This window comes from Balaenoptera physalus, assembly GCF_965194825.1.
Source record: "Balaenoptera physalus genome assembly, chromosome: 13".
In the NCBI taxonomy this organism is placed as follows: Eukaryota; Metazoa; Chordata; class Mammalia; order Artiodactyla; family Balaenopteridae; genus Balaenoptera; species Balaenoptera physalus.
Window position 1 is genome coordinate 71,063,846 of NC_138892.1, and position 18,417 is coordinate 71,082,262.

Consider the following 18,417-nt stretch of genomic DNA (forward strand, 5'->3'; position numbering starts at 1 on the left):
AGTTAATGCCTGAGTGCTTGAGGATTACAACATGTTCTATATATCCTGCATCTTAAACCTGCCTTTTAAAATGAAATATGGAAGGAAAACATTAAAAATTTTAACCAAAAAAAGTTTTGAACTAAGAAAAAAATTGCTCTGGAAGAAAATGAACTAAATGAATGAACTAAAAAAAATAAAATAAAAATCAGCGAAACAGCCCTATGACTCTTGACACCTCGTTTTTTTAATTAAAAAAAAAAAAATTCTTTTCTTGGGTCAGTCTCCCAAGGCAATAGAAATAAAAGCAAAAATAAGCAAATGGGACCTAATCAGACTTATAAGCTTTTGCACTGCAAAGGAAACCATAAAAAAAGAAAAAGTATATATTCTTGGATGAAATGTTTACCTTCTCTTCTTTTGTAATTCTTCTCTGTCAACCATTTATCCTTTGCTTAATTCTTCCTTCACATCCACCTCTTGCTCTGTTTCTGTCACCTAGAACAGGCCTTCATCAACTCAAGCTTGGGCCCCTACAGTGACCACGTGACTGGTTGTCATCTGCCTACTCTCTCTCCGTCTTCCTATCATCTTGCACAACAGTTCTAAAGAGACCTTATTCTATTCTCTATTCTAGAAAATACCCCATTTAGTGGTATACTACTTTATTCAAAAATTCCAGCATTCCCCTTGCACACAGCCATTATTGTCAACCTTGTTCCCAAGAGTGTCGCGGATGAGTCTCCCGGGCCACGGCAGAGAGCGCAGCAGAGTAGATGGGGCCCAGGTACCTGTCCACTTCTACCAGAGCGAGTACACTTGGTCTGTTAGTCAGTGTGGCTGCTTAGTAGATTGGCACTTTTGCTTTTATCTGTTTCATATATGGGCAAAATTCCATTTGAAAGAGCATTCCACAACCTTTAAAATGTTTCCAAATCATTTACCTACAAACAGAATAAAGAGTAAATAATAAGTATAATGTTCAAGGCGTCCGTGGTCTGATCTTATGTTACCGATAGAGGCAGCTGAAGTGTGGTAGTTGAGTTCAGTCCCAGGTGGGATTACTTGTGCTCAATTCCAGGGCCCACCCTTGCTAATACTGTGATCTTAACCTGTTACCTATCCTATCTGGGCCTTTAAAATGCTGACAGGTACCTAACTAATAAGCTTGTCATAAGGATTAAATAAAATTATATAAGCCAAGCACTTAGAACAGTGGCAGACACAAAGTCAAGGATCAATGGTAGCCATCAGAATTTCCTTTCAAGCCTTCGATCCCATTAATCCGTCATGGGAACTCTCTGTTGGAAATGAACAGCTCTATTACCATTCCACAGACACTCCCTGGGCTTTATACCTCACCTCTCCCAAGCCCATATCCCCAAACTGGAAACGCCACCACTTCTGGAGCCTGTGCTTTACAAGAAAGAGTGGGAAGGAAGGGCAGAGGTTATTGAGGAAACACCCATCAAAGCTCCTTACAAGTACAGTCTTATCTTTGAACGTCCTGCTCTCTCCCAGTCACCGTTCACTGAAGTGTAATATTGAGAAATTAGTGCTTTGCTGCAACAGTGAGGTGGGGAGAAAACAAAACTGCAAGATACTCATTTTTACTGATAGAATCCCAGTTGCTTAAGAAACCCTGAGCATGTATTGACAGACAACATCCCGAAGTTAAGTGCTTACAAAGTAATTCTGAACTGGAATGTAATTTAGATTTTAAAGTGAATGCTCCTTTTGGCCTGTTTAAACACTATATATCCCCTGGTCCCTTTCACAGAATGGGAGTCAAGTTTCATCTTCTGAGCCAGCTTTCTTCTCCCACTTCATTCTACTCTGTGTTGGTTTCCTTCATAAGGTAATGTGTTTTAATATTTTTATATGCTTCCCAGAGCACTTTGAGAAGGAAGGTATCCTATGATCAAAAAAAAATAATAATATTCCAACAAAGACATTCTGCTTGTAATTATACCCATGCAGCTTTCCTTACCCTGTGCAAGAGCATTCTGAATTTTGATCACTAGGAGAAGCATGATGAAACACATGACATTTTGGGAATTTCCTTATCACTGGGGTTGCATTAGGAATGATTCTGGGTGGGGGGAATCTTAATCTTGTCAAGTCACAAGTACCACACTCAATGCATTTCTGTTTTGATATGTTGATCAGTTTTATAAAGTCTCAATCCTACTTGCCATGCCAGCTTTCTTATTAGATTTTCAATTTTTGTACCATTTGTGGTTAATCAGATAATTATAACCCTAGATTTAATATTTTTCTAGTTTTCCATTCTTTAGTAACCATAGACATGCCCTATTATGTGTCTGCCAATTCCAAATTTCAGTGCTTAGAGGGAAGGGAGGGATCATTTGCTTTGGGCCTTGAGCTGTAACAAGAGCACCATGAATTTCCTACAAATACACATCTGGCTTTTTGCCTTTGTTGTCCAGGACAAATCAGTTCCAGGCGACTATCCATCTCCTTGAAATCTTTGGCTGCATACAGAACACCAACTGGGTTGGAGTCTACTTAGCCCATTCTACTCTCTGGCAAAGGATCAGAGTAGAACACATTGCTGTATTTGTCTTTTCCTCTTTCTTGTGCCTTCATGCAACTGAAGGGAGAAAAAGGGTTATGGAACTGACTGATCACCTGCAACTGTGTACCAGACACTGTGCTACATGCTGGGAAGGCAAAAGCACAAGTGTCTTTTTCCTCAAGAAATTCACCATCTACTGACGGAGACACCCTCATAAACAAACATAAACTCACCATCCTTGGTCACTAATTGAAGCAGAACAAACTAGAGGAGACATTTACTACGTGGTCAGACATCTTATCAGAAGGAGTTAGAGTACCCCCAAGACCCACAGGAAAGGCCTCCAGACACAAAGTATATTTGATTTCGTGGATCCAGGAGAAAAAATAACTCAGCATTCATAATTTACCAGGTTATCTGAGCCAGTCCTAGAGATAATTCCAAGCCTATTTTTGAGTATAGAGTCTGAGATGTCCCATCCTAAGAAAACCAAGTCATAAGAAATGTTCCTTGACACCAAGGGGTTACATTCCAAAAGAAAGCACTCTGAGTTCCATTTCGTGAAATGTGACATGCGTACTACTGACATAAAAATCATGTCACAGCTGGTGATAACAGGCCACAGCTAAGGAAGACTTACAAGATGCATTTAACTTTCCTAAGAGACATCCAAGATGCTTCATAGATAGGTGATAGATGATAGATAGATAGATAGACAGATGATAGGTAAACAGTTAAACCTGCCCTTCACCTTCATGAACACTTTCCAGTTAGTTGTGGTCTCTTCACACATGGGGTTAAACATAAATAAAGTCAAGAATACTTTAAATTTCAACTGAGAAACTTGTCTACTCCATCTGAATTCTTTAAACTGTCTCCTGATGATAATGAGTCTGCTTGTGGCTGAACATCATCGATCACTGATGGATATTCCCAAGAGAGGGGAGAACTCCTCAGGGAGCATCCCAAACCCACTCACAGCTCTGATTGCCCATTTTGCACAGGACTCTGTGGATTTGCTTAAAGATGTGTAAAATTTCATGTAGTTTGACAGTCCCCTGAGGGCTCTTATGTGTGTTGTTTATTCCACTCCGTATGTGATAGAACATTCACTCACAATTTTCTTCCTGGACAGCTTTAGAGCCTTGGAGAAACTGTAAATATTTAGTTCTTAAAGTCAAAACTATCCACTTTTGTTCAAAATACCTCCGTTTGGAAAAGTCTCAAACATCTGTTTAGAAAATCTTATAGCCTAAAAAAAAAAACTATAAAGAAAAACATAAAGTGATATCACCTATAAGGGGATAAAACATGGAAGATATGGGAGGGGGACATAGTCTGGAACCCAGATGTATCAATTAGAACGTTTTGAGCTACAAAAAAAGAAACTCAGCTCAAAATGGCTTAATCAGTTAGGCATACTTATTTTCTCCAAAGTAAGAAGTTTAGAGGCAAAGAGGCTCCAAGATTAATTAATGCAGCAGCTTAACAACAGCTGCCAGAACTCAAGTTCTTTCCACCATCTTCAAGGGATTTTTTTCTTCAGTCTTATGTCTTCATGGTTGCAAGCTGGCTGCAGCTGCTCCAAGCTTCATAGTTCACCCGTCAATCTTAGGAAGGGAAGGCAGAGTGAATCTCTTTCTTATCCAGTTTTCAGAGCAAAGTACACTTTTCCAGATGCCATCATGTAGAATTATCTTTATGTCTTATTCACAAGAATTCTGCCACAAGACCATTCCTAAACCAATTAAAAGCAATATAATGGAGTTACCAGTCTTGGCTTAGATTAACTGCTATTTAACTGCCTGAGACTGGGACCGTGCTTGAAGCTCTTGGCTGCCCAAAACCTGAACAAAATTGGAGGGAAAGTGGAAATGGCTCTTGGGTAAACAACCAAGTGTTGATCACACTGGAGCATACAAGTACTTTGACTTTCCTTTTGATAGAGTCTCTCTAATGAGGGCTTGATTGGTCAGGAAAGAAGGCACTATCAGACCGTAGTTAAGACCATGACTCTGCCTAGGTTCATTATGCCCAAGTTCAAATCCCGGCTCTGCCCTTTACTAGCTGCATAACTTTAAACAAGTTACTTAACCTTTCTGTGCCTAAATTTCCTCATGTGTACAAGGTCAGAACAAATACTACCTACCCCATAAGGTAGCTCTGTGAATTAAATTAAATAACGTTTATACAATGTTTAGCAGGCTATCTAGCACCTGGTATCAATAAAGACTAGTAACTGTTATTAACATAATCTAACTCCAGAATTTAGATCTCAGTGCCTGAAAGGGTTTAAGAATCCTCCTTTTTCATACTGCATTTTAAAAAAACTGCATTTATAAAAAACCTCAAAAGTGCAAGGCCACCAAAAATCTCTGGAGGTGGGGAAGGGAAGAGAGCATAGTTTAATTGTATCAATAAAAGCACACCAGTGCCTAAGCAACCACTCAACTCTTGAGTTCATGTTTGACCCTTGGGCACATAAGCATTTCATTTATTTCAGGAGATGAAAGAAAAGCATATTTAGCAATTCTAAAATATTATGTATGAATTCAAGAACAAGTTAGCTATATCTTCAGAAAGTATAAGGGAAGATCACATGTTTAAAATCACATGCACTGAGTTCACTGTCCATCTTTCCACCATACTGTTTCTCTGGCTGTAATTCCTCTTCTTTATTCACTGGGTGACTGCACCATACAAAAATGCTTAAAACCAAAGTCCTTGTGTCTCCCCCTCTTTCCTTCTCACAAACACATTTGCCAAGAGACTTAAACAAGTGAGCAGGAATTTATAAACTCAGCTTAAAAATCAGTTACAACCTAAGTAAGACATCTGGGTACCCAGACATTGTCTTCAAATCCCAGCTTTGTTAATTCTCAAAAGGAAGTTTCCCCTGAGATACACTGAGGTGGCTTTTGACCATCATCTTCCCAATCTTTGCCATACACTAGATGTAATTATTTATTATGAAGCATGTCTAGTTTACTTGGCTAGATGTTTTTATTCTGATCTTAAATGGATTTGGCACCCTTGGAAAGAGAGCTAAAATGATCAGCCAATCAAGACAAAAAGATGAACAGCTTAAATAAGGACTTTTCACTGGTTGCTCTTTGTTCTAAGACTAGTACTCTGTCGTCTCTGTGCTGTGTGACCAACACAAATTAGAATTTGAAATGACACTTGTACATTTTATTTGTTCCCATATTTGAAATCCGCTTTGAGAAACTTTCAGTCCAACACTAAGCTATTAGAACTTCAGTGTGTTTCTGGTTTGAATATGACAAATGAAATAGCAAATCTCCCCTCATAGTTTTATAAATCCCTGATGTAATTTTTGAAGCTTGAAAAACTGATTTTGCAGTTTTTCATAAGCTCCTTATGAAACTTATTCTACAACTTTCCTTAGTACCAAAAAAGGCTCTTAAGCCAGATGGATAGAAAGAAAATCTAGAAAGAAAGCATACAAAATCTAAAACAAAAGTACAAATCTCCAAATCATATAATACAACATCCAGTTTTCTTTTGAGTTGTGAGTTTGCCATATGGAGATAATAAGGGGAAAATTCCAAATACAATCTCCATGGATTCTTTGTCTCTGGGGGCCTAAGATGTTAGTACATCCTTTCAAAAAGAAAAACTCAAAGGATAACTAACATCATACATAAAGTTAGTTGTTAAACTCAGAAGAAGACAATACACTATTTTATATATAAGCAGACGGTTAAGAAACCTTAGTTGTTTCGTGCAGAGGTAGTGTTCACCCAACACACAAACAAAATTGGGCAAAAATTCAGGGCAATCTGCAAAAAAACAAATCAAGCAATACCAGTTAGGGCAAGAATTAAACATGACACCATCTAGGCCTGTTCTTGTTTAGGAATGTCAAAAGAAAAGATCTATAATAATTTTTTGGCTTTTCTTTAAAAGAAATTTTTTCTTCTTTGTTCTGCAAGAAAAAAAAAAAAAAAACAATAATTAGCAAACCGCAGATGAGAGTGACTTCTCTCATTTAACACAAAATATGCCACGAAAGACCACAATAGCATGCCCAACTTTTCCCCTTGCTTTTTTTAAACTCCCAACCTCAAGGAAGGTGCAGTAAGTAGTCACTTGAAGTGCCTTAGGAAACTAACTAAAATGGGATGAAATAAGATTTTGAGGGATATTATCAAGTTACCCCATCCAGAGAGGCAACAAATACTTACAGATCAGCAATTCTGTGCAAGACTCCTGGCTATGCTCAAGAGAATGAAAAGTATATGAGCTAAGTGCTTGCTTCTGTGGGAATTTACAAACAAGTAAAGGAAATACGACTACAACCAAAAATAAATTGTGGGCATAAATACTGTCCAAAGTTGTACAGAAGTGCAAAGTTCCAGCAAGGCTTATTTATTTATTTATTTATTTAAATGAAAACAGTTCATTTCCATTTGGTTTTAACTCATCACTCTCCCAAACATTGACAGCAGACGTGAAGGTAAATGCTTCCTGGGAGACGGTTGAGGGCCTGCAGACCTGGAGAATCCCAGCACTAACAGGAACCCCTGGAAAAGTGTGGAACACTTCCCCTTCTGTGTTGGGCTCCCCACAGAATACAAGCTCCCTGAGGATAGAGAGTATGTCTGCAGTATTCATGACTCTTTCCCTAGAGCCTAGTCAAATGCCTGGAACCTAGCAAGTGCTCAAGTTAAATTGTTATCATTATTGTTAAGCCATTTTGTGGAGGTGTTTGGGAAAACCACACAGGGCGAGATAGGGCTGTTCAAGTTCACGGCTGTACTTTCAATTGTCTAGCCCAGGTTGTGGAGGAGGAGGGGCAGACAGGGCTCTGAAGAGCTGAGGCTGGTAGAAGGATCATGTCATACCTGAATCTGGAGGTGCACTGAAGCCACGCGGGTAGACAGAGGTGCGATTGGGATATAGGATTCTAATGGGTTACCTAAACAAAGTAGATCACAGGAGTCAGGATGTGGATAAGGCAGGGAAGCATGAGGAGGAAAGAGTGCAGGGAAACAGGAGGAGGCCTGGGAAAACGTCTGCGATGGGGCCACGGCTGTCTGTGTGATGTGTGGGTGCATCACTGTTGTGAGAGAGCTAGGGACCTTGAGGATGCTGACAGTTATTTTATAACTCATCTCACATCAGACCTAGGTGCATTCCGTAAGAATCAAAGGGCTCCAAAAGCATCACCTGAAAAATGTTAAGAAAAATGAAAGTGTGTAGTAAGGTGACTGATTACAATATAAATACACAAAAATCAATAGCATTCATTGGAATAAGCAATTAAAAAGTCCGTTTTAAAAGATCCAATTAACAATAGCAACAAAAATTATAAAACTAACAAAAATGTTCAATACCTGTTTGAAGGCAACTTTATTAAGAGAAAAGACCAGAATAAATGGAGAGAAAGAGTATATTCCTGGCTAAGAAAACTTGTATTTTTAAATTATCAATTACTTCATGGTAGCCTATAATTTTAATATAGTTTTAATCTGTAACCAACCAAATATTTTTCATACCTGACAAACTCTAACATTCATCTGGAAAACAAAATGTAGAAAAGAGCCAAGAAATAATTTTAAAAAGAACAGTGAGTGGGAAATGTAACATACTTTAAAATCAATTAAAATACTTTGCTCTTGGTACAATAATAAATAAATGAATAAACAAAATACAGAGTGCAGAAGTTGACCAGTTATATATAGAAATTTAACAAATGAAAAATGTAGCATGTGAACTCAACAAGGAAATGATGACTTATTCAAAAAATGGTCTTAAAATAACAGACTGTATATTTAGGAAAAATAGAGTCAGATTCTTACCATATGTGGAAGTAATATCTAAACAAAAATTTAATATAAAATACTGTTTTAAAAGAATATTTTCAAAATATTATAGTGAAGAAGACCTTCCCAAGCAAAACACAACACCCTAAAATCAGATAGGAAAAGAGTAAGAGATTTGAGTACCTAAATATTTACTTCCACACAATTAAAGAAACCATAAAATTAGAAGGTGAACTACAGACTGTAATGCAATATATACAACACAAGCAACTATAAGAAAAGTATTCAGGAAATAATTTCTGAAAATCAATATGAAAAGTTAAGCAACCAGAAAGAAGAAAAATGAACTAAGTATGTGAAAAAGCAATTCACAGCAGAAATATAAATGCCTAGTAAATATTTGAAAAGCTGACAAATGTCACCAATGATCAGGAAAATTAAATGAAAGTAACAAAATATAATTTTTCACCCACTTGACTAGCAGAAATTCGATTATTAATAACCAGTTTTGGTCAGGGTATTGGTATAGGAAAGACTCATACCATTGGTAGAATTTTAAATTAGATCCTTCTTTAAGGATGGTAACTTAGCAGTTTGTATTAAACTTTAAATGTGAACACCTTAGACCCTTAAGTTCTACTTCTCAGAATCTGACCTGAAGAAGTATTGAATCTCTATAGGGAAAATTTTGCTGTATTATTTGAAATAATAAACTTTGTGAGACTAAATTATCGGACAAGACTTTGAATTATGACTGGGTTGGATTTATGGAAAGATGAAAATAATCTTCAGCTAGCTGTTTCATAGGAAATTTTCAGGAGAAAATTTGACTGTATAAATGTTTGCCTTTCCCGCCGACTTGGGAAGCTACCTAATTCCCACAGAATGCACAATTCCAGCTATATCAAAGGTGAAAATTTAAACACAAGCAAGGATCAAAGTAGAGAATTAATTTGAGTTAGTTCAGGAGTGGTAGCCCTCAGGGAGACAAAGGCTATATTGGAACAGAGTCCCAGCCACCCATGTAATAGAACAAATTGAGAGAGATGAGACGACAGATGCAGTTGGCGACAGCAGTCAGAGGAAGTCCATTCAGGGAGTTTAGCACAGTCAGAGAACATAGTACCTAGTGAGAATTTGTCATCAAGTTAGGTGGCTGATGGTAGAGGGCCAACTGGTGTGTCCCAAGCACAGGCACATGGTGATGAGGAGTTCAGACCTAGAAAATATGCAGTGATTACAGCAAGCAGCTGACCTCAGGGAGCTGTGATATTAAGAGGGCCCAGGCACAGGACTGACACTCAGAGCTAGGGACCCAACAAGACAGTCACAGTCTGGGCAGGACAAAGTCATCAGCAGACCACCCAGTCAGGGGCATGACTATAAGGCAGAGATTTCCAACCAAGGGCAATTTTCCCCACTGGGATCACTTAGCGGTGTCTGGAGACACTTTGGTTGTCATGCTTGAGGAATGCACCAGTGGCATCTAACAGGTAGAGCCCAGGGAAGCCGTCACACACCCTACAATCTACAGAACAGCCCCAAATACCAAAGAATTCTCCGCCCAAAATAATGCCAGCACTGAGAAAGCCTAGTATAGGGAATAAGATAAAGACAGTTATAAGAACTATGACACAGAATCAAGGACTAGGAGTTAATCACACGAACAAAGCAGAACTGTGGAGCTGAAACACGACTAATACAGCAAAGCTGAGTTGGAACCAAGTCACGTGACTATCAAACTAGGTTCTTTATTTTCCTCCTAATTAGGGACCATATAGGTCTTAGGATCTTAAGTGAAAGGCAATCTTGGAGTTGATCTTTATTCCACCACTTACTAGCTGAGAGACCTTGGGCAATTTATTTAATCTTTCACACCTCAGTTTCCTTTTCTATAAAATAGGGTTAATTATAGCATCTGCACTCAGAATTACTATAAAACAAAAATAGGATTATGCATGATAAGTACTCCTAACACTTTGGCCAGTTCATATTACATGGTTGATAATTAATAGTTGTAGAAGCGGGCCAAATAGCTGAACTTGGGAGGAATATTTTTTAAAAAGGAGAAAATAGAAAAAGAAGTAAAGCAGGGCATTAATAGTCCAATCCACCCCAAAATTATTTGGCAGAGGGTTTTCAGGAAAAAAAAAAATCAGGAATTAGATTTACTTAAAGCCAGAGTTTTTTCTTGGGTTAGTGAAAATCAAAAAATGTGAACACCAGAAAGAACGTTCTTTGATATATTTGTTTAAAGTGTTTCAATCTTTAGACTCCTATGAGAAGGCTAAACTCCCTCTTTCCTAAGGTGACTAATTGCAGTATTCTGTTGTCAGCCCTGTATTCTGAAACATTCTGGGCCTGATATTTTTCCTTTACTAAATCAAAGATATTCTGGAATATATTCAATCTCCCTTCTTCTCAAGAAATTAAAATACAATGCTGGATATGTGCTTGAGCATCTACCACAGATAAATTAAGGACTGTGAACCAAAAAGACCCTGCTTGTCCTTTTGTAATACATGATTAATTTTCTGGAATTTACATAATGAGAAACAAAAAAGAAAACAAAATGAGAGGAAGAGAAAAGTCATTGTATTGTATATTTGTTCCTAAAAGTAGCTTGGCTGGGCCTTCCAACCCTCTGCTAAATCCTCAGACAGATTGAAAAAACCCACCACCATGTGCGGAAACCTCAGCATCGTAAATATGCTAACAGATAAAAAGTCTCATCAATGTCTGGCACCTCCGATCCCATCTAGGGTAGGAGACTGAGCAGGATTCTTTTCTACAAAATGTTTTGCTTCTGAAGCTTCCCTTCAGCATGGACCCTAAAGATGGCATTTAGAAATGCTCCCAAGTGGTGTCTCCTGAGTTAAAGAAAAGTTGGAAGCCTTTATATATTTGAGTTGATGTGGGTATTTGGAAAAATGTACCAGTTCACCCAAATGGCATTTATATGTATTCTTAAGCATGACGATTTAAGATTCAGGGAATCAAGGCCATATCCGAGCATCATGGTCACCTTATGAGCTCAAATGCTTTAGGTGTCCAGTCTGCCTTCCTTGGAATGTTAAGGGTGAGAGAAAGGTAACAAGCTCCTTGACCTACTAATTGTTTTCCAGGAAAAGAGGAAATTAGCATAATGTTAGATGGCATCTTTGATAATAACAGCTAGTTTTTGTAGTTTTACCACCCGTTTTCATATATATTATCTCATTTGAGCTCAATGTTCCCACTTAACAACTTTCAGAAAACTAAGGCTCAGAGAATTTAAGCAACTCACCCAAGGTCACACAGCTAGAAAGTAGTGAAGAGGAGACTCAACCCCAGATCCAAATGATTTCACATCCCATTCTTGTAATTCCATACATCATGCTACTTCCCAGCATCTTCTCCAGTCAAGAAATTAAGAGGGAGAGGGGAAAGAGGCCTGTCTTCCCTGAGAGGCTGCCCTCCCCCCTTTCTACTGTATCTGCAGGAAGAGGACATTTCCCAGCTTCCCACATTGCACCATCACCATGGAAGGACTTTATGATGGAATCCAGGAATCTCTTTCCTAAATATTCTCCCCACTCTCATTCACACAGGGAATGATGCTTTCTGAGGTTTATCTTATCTGTGAAATTATTTATATCACTGTACCATACCTAGTTGATAATGTTGTACCCCAAAATGAAATGACTTAGGTTTCCTTACTATTATTAGTCTTCATCTCTACACTTAGATCAAATTTGAGGAAGGAAAACTTTGAATTGTGTCCATGTACTTATTTTATTTTGAAAAATAACTCTTTAATATTGCGTATATATATATATATTGTATACATATATAAAGAATTCAACTTTTGGGAGAAATGTCTGTGTGGGCACGTGCAAGCTTGTGTGTGTGTGTGTGTGTGTGTGTACAGAGAGAGAGTCAATTCAAGCTACTTTCACGATAAGAAAAGATTTCAGAATATGAATTAAATTCCACAGTTCAAAGTGAAACATCACTTGTTTTTAATCAGAGTAGTAATGACAAACTTTTGACATGCCAAATATCACAGATAATTGTTTAAGAATTTACCATTACAGTGTTTATTTACTTAGAATAATATCTCTTTATGGAAGTTATATTTCAATCTTCAAGGAATCTAAGTTTCCTTTGCTGTTAAATTATGAAATAAATATGTGTGATTATAGGCAATAGTAGAGCTTCAGATTATAATTGTTATGGGTAATGACAGATTCATAATCTATGACATGATAATAATTTTTGTAACTTATATAGTAACACTCATCTTCAAAGCATTAGCTGATTAATGCTTTAAAATATCCTCACAAGTCGTATGAACAAGTAGAGTCCTCATGCCTTATTAACACTTTATATACTTTCCATTAGTTGCTTAATTTCTATTTAAATAACTTGAAAAACAACTGAGAAATCATCTAACATGAAAATAAAATCTGAAGATTATTTTTTCAGGCTTTGGGAAGACAACTTCTTTGTTAGTTGTTCTTTGTTTCAATTGCCTCTATTATTTGGAGAGTATTCTATCCAGACCCATCCTTCACTCTCCTCGTTGTCTGGGCTTACATTATGTAAGGACAGAGTCATTAGCCTTCAACAGCCAAAGTGAGAGGTGAATTGCCTTAGATACACAGGACACAAGCTACTGGTCCAACTACTCCAAAACCTACATCCCCACAAAATGTGCCACATGGGTTAAAAGGAATAAGGAATCTTCGTATCATATCTTGATAAATTCAAAATGCCTCTGCCACTTCTCCCTTTCTTCTCTATTTTTATGAATATAACAGTAATTATTTATTAAGCACTAATTATCTACCAGGAAATGTCTTAAGGGCTGTATGTACATTAGCTCACTTCATAATTATAAAAACCCTATGATGTGGCTATTATCAGTATCTTTATTATTTTTACAATATCATCATCAATACATACATACATTTACATGTAAGCAAATAAATAAATAAGGTATTGAGTCTCAGGGAAGTTCAATAATCTGCAAAAAAAGAGACAAGAGCCAAGAGAGAAAGTCAGACCCGCCTGATCACAAAGCCCATTATCCTAACCAGTGCACCAGTGGCTCTCAAACTTCTGCAGGCATTAGAATCACTGATAAAGACACAGATTCCTGGGCCTCACTCCACAGTTTCTGATTCAGTTGGTCTCAGGGAGGAGGTCCCAAGAATTTGCAGTTTTAATCAGTTCCCAGGTGACAATGACCACATTACAGCCCACTAACTGATGCTAAAATACTGATACTTCCTCCCATGGATGGCCCTGTCAAATAAATAATTTGAAAAAGAAATGTTTAGTGGTGTTGGCTAATGGTCTGAGGTGAAAGAAAAAAAACGGGTGCTGGTACTCAAATAGACATGTTTTATCACAAAAAATATACCAGTCCTAGGTAAGTTTTTTTTTTCAGAGAGCTCCTGAGCTCATTTATCAAATCCATAGGGCAGAGACTCCCCCAAATCATGTCATTGTTATTCTTTCTCAGAGAAGTCTTTAACCACTTCTTTACCCCGCTGAGGACGCGAGCATCACCTATGTCTTCCATTTTCTGAATCCCACTTTGGACCTCCGCAGTCAGGCCTGCCTCTGATGTTGCACAGCTTGTGCACAAAACTAGCAAGAGCAAGGATGCTGCCATCCTCCCCCAAACCTGCGGGTGCTTTTCCCTGTCACTTGACATGAGTTTGCTCTTCATCCCATAGGTTCAAGAACTGAGCTGATGATTTATTGCTATGGTAAATTTGCTGATGCAAAAATCTACGCCAAGTCTAAGCTTGGAACAAGATTTTATTTGCCAAGTAGTAATCCCTGTAAAATCAGGGTTTAAAATGGAAAATGTTATTCAGACTAATTATGGGTCATGCAATTGGGAATTGCTGTAGCACGCTTTTCTTAAACATTATCCCAAAGGAGGCCATCAGAAGAACATATGTGCTGCAGACCCTGCCCAAGTTCTTTGTCAGTAAGTGGAACAAGCCTGCAATGGCAAAGGGGAGTGACGGTCACCACCATCCCCGGGGGGTTCCTCATTAGACAGCCATACAGTGAGCCTTCTCACACTGCAGACAAAGGAAAGAGGATAACAGGCTTTACTTTTAAAGTGCGGGGGCAAAGAGAGGGAGAATGGGACAAAACAGAAGAAATGACTCCAAGTCAGGAAAAAGAATGTCTGGTAGGAAATCTTATCAAAACGTTTTGAATGAATAAAAATAAACTTGCTATGAATTCAAGAGCTGAAAAGATTTAATTTCTGGGATGCAAACAAATTAAATGTATGAAAACTGTTTACTATAATTGGTTATAATTGGTACAATTGTAATGATGGGCTGTTTTTGTTCAACTTTATTTCAGTTGAAATAATAGCTTCATGAACAAATCCTAAAGTACAAGACTGATTACTTTACACTCGAGAGATGAAATGAGTTCTAAGTTTGAAATGTTCTTTCCTGTGCTCAAAACGTATGGATGGAGTCTTCGCTGATAATTCTTGGTATTCATAACAAATCAGTCTACATTACCCAAGTAAGCTTATTTTCATTCTATGCTATTATTAAAAGGCTTCATTGAACATGAGGAGAGAAAAAAAGCTTTGTTTAAAAATCTTCAAAGAGAGGATCAAGATGGCAAGGTAGGAGAATACACCTCACCCCACAAATACATCAAAAATACATCTACATGTGGAAGTGGAAACTGTCAGAAAGGTCCTGTACAACCAAGGCTGTAAGATCCACACATAATTAGGTAGGAAGGGAGGAAAAGCAGTCAGGTCAGGACCTGTGCCCCTGGGAAGGGACCTACACTGGGGAGTGAGCAGTCAAGCCACAGATTGGGCACCCCACTCCTGGGGTCCTACACAGGAGAGATGGGTCCCCTTGGCTGGTTGGAGGACCCCTGGGACTAACAGGAGGGCTGTGGGAAGCCTGGACCCCACTCATGGGAAGCACACGTGCTGGCTTGCCCCTGAGGTGGAGATTGGAGGACTGTCCCAGTGGCTGACAGGTTTCCCATGACTGCCTTGGCCAGCGCCCCAGCCTGAGCCTAGTGAACACTCCAGACCCGCTTACTCCACATCACAGCACGGCGTTGGATCTAGGGCTACCATGGCCAGGGAGAAAGCTCAGCTGCAGAAGGCGAAAGTGGCTCGATCCTAGGGCAGCATCTGGGTGGGGTGACCGCAGCCATTGTTGATGCTTTACTCAAGCAGCGTATCAGAAGCAGCCCAGGACTCTGGTGCTGGCCACTGCACCACAGCTCACACCCTGATATATGCTGAGAGTCCACATGGGGCAAACTGGCCCTGCAATGTGGTTCCAAACAGGGCAGAGGTGGCAGAGGCTGGAGGCAGTGATAGGCTGCAAGGGACAAAAGGGACTTAAACCCACTGTGTCTGAGCGGAGTGATGGAAACAATTGCTGGCGCCTGCACAGCCAGCGCATAGGAAACATCTTGGGCCACTGTCTGAGGCCAACATGAGCAAAGAGCCCGAAGGGGCACCTCCTGCTTCTGCACTACCCCCCTCTGGGGCAAGGGTCCTGGTGCTGGGAGTGAGGAAAGCACACACTTAAAGGGAACAGAGCCAGCATGGGCTCAACGCTCAGAGCTTCTGCTCCAGCAACTTGGGATGAGAACCCACCCACAATTGGGTGGTGACAGCCACTGAGCAGGGGGAAACCCCACCTCACACTCAGCTCCAGCTCTACCCACTCTACCTCCAGCCCCACCTCCTACCAAGGTGACAGCTGCCAGTACACTCTGAGGAAAGATGTAACTTGCATCCACGTCAAATCCAGCTCTCCCACCAAAGGCATTGGAAACAAACAGTCTGTATAGGAACACTCCCACATAAGGACACCCCTTCAAGACCACAAACAGGTAACTGTTTCAAACCTAAACTCCTAGAGGTAGAGAAAGTTAAGCAAAACGAAAAGGCACAGGAACTGGTCTCAACTGAAAGAGCAAGAAAAATCCTTTGAAAAAATAATGAAACAGAAATAAACAATTTGCCAGATAAAGAATTCAAAGCTTTAGGAATAAGATTGCTAACTGAATTAGAGAAAAGAATAGATGAACTCAGTGAGCATTTCAGCAAGACATCTCATAAATAAAATGACAAAAGTTAAAGATAAAGATAGTTCTAAAGGCAGCAAGAGAAAAACAAAGAGTCATATACAAGGGAATCCTCATAAGGCTATCAGCTGATTTCTCTGCAGAAACTTTGCAGGCCAGAAGGGAGTGGCATGATATATTCAAAGTGCTGAAAAGGAAAATCCTGCAACAAGGATACTCAGCCCAACAAGATTATCATTTAGAATAGGAGAGACAGAGAACTTGTCAGACAAGCAAAAATTAAAAAATTCAGCAATACCAAACCTACCCTAAAAGAAAGGTTAAAGGATCTTCCCTAAGTGGAAAAGGAAAGGGAAAGTCCCACTAGGAAAGGCAAATATATAATAAGGCCTGAGGATCAACCACTTAAGTAAGCTAGTATAAAGAGTAAAAGACAAAAAATTATAATAACACCTATGAAGAGTTAAGGAAAAAACATGAAGATGTAAAATATGACATCAAAAACATAAAATGCAGGGAAGGGGAGTAAAAATAGTAGACCTTTTAGAATGCGTTTGAACTTAAAACACTACCAGTTTAAAACAAGTAGATATAGTTATAGGTAAACATATATGAATCCCATGGTAACCATAATTCAAAAACCTATAACAAATATACAAAAATTAAAAAGAAAAGAACTCAAGCACACTACTAAAGAAAATCATCAGACCACAAGGGAAGAAACAAAAAGAAGAAATGCGTAAAGAATTATGAAAACAAGTGGGAAAAAAAGTAATAAAATATGCATATATATCAATAAATACAAATAATAAAATAAGTACACACATATCAATAATCACTTTAAATGGTAATGGACCCCCCAAAATAATAAATAAATAAATAAATAAATAAATAAATAAATAAATAAATAAAGGCAATGGACTAATTGCTCCAATCAAAAGACATAGGGTGGCTGACTGGATTTAAAAAAACAAGACCTATTGATATGTTGCCTACAAGAGGCTCACTTCAGAGCTAAAGACACACACAATCTGAAAGTGAGGGGATGGAAAAAGGTATCTCATGCAAACGGAAACAACAAGAAAACGGGGTAGCAATACTCATATCAGACAAAATAGACTTCAAATAAAGGCTATAACAAAAGACAAAGAAGGGCATTATAAAGGGATCACAGGAGCACCTGAATATATAAAGCAAATATTAGCAGACAGAGAGAAATTGATAGTAATACAATAATAGTAGGGGACTTGAACACCCCACTGACATCAATGGGCAGATCATCCAGACAGAAAATTAATAAAGCAACAGTGGTTTTAAATGACATCATAGGCCAATTGGACAACATCTACAGGACATTCCATCCAAAAACAGCAGAACACACATTCTTTTCAAGTGCATGTGGAATGTTCTCCAGGATAGATCACATGCTATGCACAAAACAAGTCCCAACAAATTTAGGAGGATAGAAATTATATCAAGCATTTTTTCCAACCACCATGGTATGAAACTAGAAATCAATTACAGAAAGACAAAAGGGAAAAGCACAAACACGTGAAGACTAAACAACATGCTATTAAAAAAAAATCAATGAGTCAATGAAAAATATCAAAGATTAAGTCAGAGAAAAACCTCAAGACAAATAAAAATCAAAACACAACTTTCCATAATCTATGGGGCACAGCGAAACAATTCTAAAAGGGAAGTTTATAACGATATAGGCTTTCCTCAAGAAACAAGAAAAATCTCAAATAAACAATCTAATCTAACATTTAAAAGAATTAGAAAAATAAGAACAAGCAAAGCCCAAAGTCAGCAGGAGGAAGGAAGTAATAAATATCAGAGAGGAAATAAATAAAACAGAGACCAAAAAAACAATAGTGAAGATCAATGAGACCAAGAGCTGTTTTTTTTAAAAGATAAATAAAACTGATAAACCTTTAGCCAGGCTCACCAAGAAGAAAAGAGAGAGGACCCAAGTGAACCAAATAAGAAATAAAAGAGGAGAAATAACAACTGATA

At 38.3% G+C, this 18,417-nt stretch overlaps 1 long non-coding RNA gene and 1 pseudogene across 2 annotated transcripts in view; one reads left to right on the top strand and one right to left on the bottom strand.

Annotated features, from left to right (window-relative positions):
• Positions 1-17,583, top strand: part of LOC309641924 — an 89,610-nt gene extending 72,027 nt beyond the window's left edge. The window contains exon 2 of the long non-coding RNA XR_014252861.1: positions 1,760-17,583. This is a non-coding gene — a long non-coding RNA (uncharacterized lncRNA). The remainder of the gene's footprint in view (positions 1-1,759) is intronic.
• The window catches only part of LOC309641915 (cytochrome c oxidase assembly factor 8 pseudogene), a 1,056,438-nt pseudogene that overhangs the window by 493,063 nt on the left and 544,958 nt on the right, over positions 1-18,417 (bottom strand). The window lies entirely within an intron of this gene.